Below are 3,987 nucleotides of genomic sequence, written 5' to 3'. Positions count from 1 at the left end.
TCTCTGGAGAGGAAAAGGCAGCTGGTGAAATGTTGGAGGTGCCATGCCAATCTACATGGAAACCCAGTGTGGTTTGGAGACCACCATGGAAATAATAACTTCAGCCATTAAGTGGAGAATGAAAGGAAGAAAGAAACCAGATAAGTTTTCCAGGATCAAGAAGTTATTTTTATTATAAACTAATCTTAGGGAGACCGTGGAGTTTTAACATTTAAATTCAAATACTGGTGGCATTATCTCTTCATTGTGATTACTCCTGGCAACAGCAGAGTTAGCAATGAATGTCACAGAACACACTTTGTCTTCAAGTTGCCATTGTAATTGTGCGCATTAGCTCGGTTGTGCAGGCAAGTGTGGCAAGGAACACAGTTCATGTCTGAATGCACTCTTTCTCTCCTGTGAGCTTGACTTCTCAAGGTCTGAATTCTAACAATTGGTACAGATTCATTGGCATCATTCACTGGAAAGAAAATAATTTTCTCCTTGTTTGTTTCCTTGCAGACCTGGGTAACACCAAGTCTCTACTATAGTCTGTAACCGGCATTAGCAGTGGGATCTGGAATATAACATGCTTCAGGCCCTGGGCAATGCTATCTTTTGCTTGGGAGCTGCGACCAGATGGAAATCGATGTTTATATTATTAACTGGGAGTTTGCGCTTCTGTGTTTTGTGGGATTAAGGCTGATGCTGTGATAGTCTCATGTGTTCTGTCAACCCTTACATATTTTAGAAAAAAGGGAAATGAGAGTCTTAGGATCGAAATAATCAAATGTTGTAGGTGCTAAGGCTCTACTCGGATTATATTGGCACATGGCCCAGGGTGCAAGCTGCTGAAGGAGCCCAGGTTCCACCTGGATCCCCAAATGTCATCTCTCTCTTCTCCCTGTAGCTGAGCCAGTAAAAGGAAACAGGGTAGGGCAGGACTTTGAACTGAGATTTCTCTGTGGGAGCAACAGATTGAATTGATAATGGGAGAAAGTTTGTGTTGCTAACTTTTATAAGGTGGCAGTGATTTCAGGAATTTTACAGTGCTGGCATATATTTGGGCTGTATTTTCATTTGGTGCTCATTGTTCACTCCGTATGGTTGGGTAGTGTAGCTGAGCAGAATTCACGATGAGAAAGAGAACTAGGGCTGACTGGCATTGGAACTAAAGCAATTAACATCCTGTCCTGTTTGAACAGTTTCCAGGGACCACAACACTGACGCATTCCTGAAAGCCTGAGTGGTGTAGTCTCTGTGTCTGAGACATCAGGAGGGCATGGAGGAAGAGAGGTGAGGACTGGGGGGGTGGCTCCAAGGAGGAGAGGGAGAGAATTTTGAGGTTTCTCTGCTGATCTTCTTACCTGGAGAGGACAGCACTGGAGACCATGGCTTCTGTTGTTAATTTCACTGAGACAGTAAGAAATAGCCAGAAAAAGAAGAATACCAGTGTTGGAAGGAGGGAGGATCTGGTCTTGTTATGGGTTGGTCATCGAACATTGTTGGGTCTGTCTGTGCTGATGGGCAGACATACAGTGTGCGGCTGAAGGTCACTTTGAACTCTGTCTGCTCCTAAGAACCTTGTGAAATGGCTTGGAAGCAATGCAGAAACATCAGTGTTGGCTCTCTTCCAGACTCTCCCCTGCTGCTTTCTTGGGTGTGGCTTTTCCTCAGATTGGAGTGTAAAATCTGAGATTCTGTTTTTGATGGACTTGCAAAGGCTGTAGACAGTTAAGTTCTAGTGACCTGTTTTGAATTCAGGGCTGTCGGACTCACCTACCTTAGATAGTGGTTTTGCCCACAGAATCTAACTTAGGTAGAAATAAAGTTGACAAAATGCAGACTCGTCTGTTAGAATAAGTAGTAATTGCTAATATTTATTGACTGTTTATTGTGTGTCAGGCGTAGCTCTAAGGGCTTTGTAGCTATAATTTTTATATGATCCTTGCAGCCACCTTAGGAGGTTACTATTTTAATCCCCACTCAAAGAGTGAGGTAATAGAGGTTTATAGAGTTTAACTTGCTTAAGATTACAGAGCTAGTAAAGGGCAGAACCAGAATTTAAACTGTAGTGCTCATATTTCTTAACCATCATGCTGCACTGTTTCAAGAAGATAACCCAAATAGGAAAAAGAGAAAAAGGATAATAATGACCATCATTCTCAGCCCAGCCCTCCACAGGAACAAAATCCCATAACTTGGGTTTTTTCATGATGCGTTGACTTCTCTCAACAGCCTAGGAATTTGAATATGTTTCTGTACTCTGTGTGTGGGCTTTTCGTTTTTTTTTTTTTAATTAACAAATTAAATCTAAAAGAAAAAAAACTGTTTATCTTACAAGAACAGATCTCAGGATATTTATAAGCTTAAAAAACACAGTTGGACCCCCATCTTGATCATTTGCAAAAGCTAGAAGTAAAATTGTTTGCTTTTGTAAAAATTTTCAATAATACAAGCCTTCTTCATTCAAAATCCACAGATGAATCTCCAGTAATTTTGTGTATTCTGTAATTGCTTCTCCAAAAAGAAGCCTATATTATATTATATTATTGTTATTATTATTATTAGGTACTGCACAAAGTGATTTACAGGTGTTTTACCACTTAAATGGATAGGTATATGATAGGTATGCCCATCTTGAGTCAGTTATCTATTGGCAAAATATTGCATAAGAAAAAAAAATCCATCAAACCTCCAGGGCTTATAAAAGTAAGTATTCATTGCTTACATGTGTGACAGGATTGGCTAAACAGATCTGCTGATCTTGCCTGGGCTGGCTCCTAACATGTAGAGTTCAGCTCACTGAAGACTGATCAGCCTGACTTTGGTTAGAATGAATGGGACAGTTCAGCTCCTCCATGTTTTTCGTCCTTCAGTGGGATAGGGGGAGGAGGGCACTCATTATGTTCTCTTGGCAGTTGAGGAGCTACCAGCTGTGATCACAGACTCTGGACAGATCTACTTGCACACGTCCATCTCAATCTTCCACTCATACTAGATCTCTCTCTCTCTCTCTCTCTAAGATTTATTTATTTATTTGAAAGGCAGAGTTGCAGAAAGGGAGAGAGGTCTTCCATCCCATGCTGCACTTCCTAGGTGGCCTCAACAGCCAGAGCTGTGCTGATCTGAAGTTAAGAGCCAGCAGCTGCTTCTGGGTCTCCCACATGGGTGCAGGAGCCCAAGCACTTGGACCATCTTCTACTGCTTTCCTAGGCCATAGCAGAGAGCTGGAGCAGAAGAGGAGCAGCCGGGTCTTGAATTGGCACCCATATGGGATGCCAGCACTGCAGGCTGTGGCTTTACCCATTACACTGTAGTGCTGGCCCCCATACTTTATCTCTTAATATCCAGCTGGCCAAAGCAAGTTACATGACTGAGCCAAGGGATATGGCTTAGATCCCTTATGCATGGCAAAAGGCATGGAATGGTGAGCAGTTGGGCCCCTGTTTACAATTTATGACATAGACTCATTTTAAAGATAGAGAAAAGAGCTCTAGAAACTAAGTGGCTTCCCAAAGCTCACATAGGTATTAAGGGTCTGAGCAAGAATTTGAACCTTGGTTTGTCTTTCCTCAATGCTGTTAGCTCTTAATGATGTGACATAAAAGCATGATTTAGAAACCAGCTTTAGATATTCACAATGTTTTAGCTCTCTTTTTATGCATCTTCCCCAAGGAACACAAAATACAGCTGTTGATATTAGGTAACATCAACAGAAAATTACTGTGAGTAGTTAATGTTGGCAGATTCTCAGGAAAAGTGCTAGGTATCATGGTCAAAGAAATCATTGCTTGACCTTATTTTATGTTTCATTAGTTTTTCAGATCTCTCTCACCTGCAATTGTTTAGATATATTAGGAGTATAAAAATCTCTTAATGCTTATCACTACCCTCACCAACAAAATCAAGTCATCCCAAATTTGCCCTAATCTGCTTATGGGAGCAAAACTATAAATGAAAATGCTATCTTGCACAAATTGTTTTGAAAAAATTATTGTGACATCT

Source organism: Lepus europaeus, chromosome 3 (assembly GCF_033115175.1).
Source record: "Lepus europaeus isolate LE1 chromosome 3, mLepTim1.pri, whole genome shotgun sequence".
Taxonomy (NCBI): Eukaryota; Metazoa; Chordata; class Mammalia; order Lagomorpha; family Leporidae; genus Lepus; species Lepus europaeus.
Note: the sequence above shows the minus strand (reverse complement) of the source record.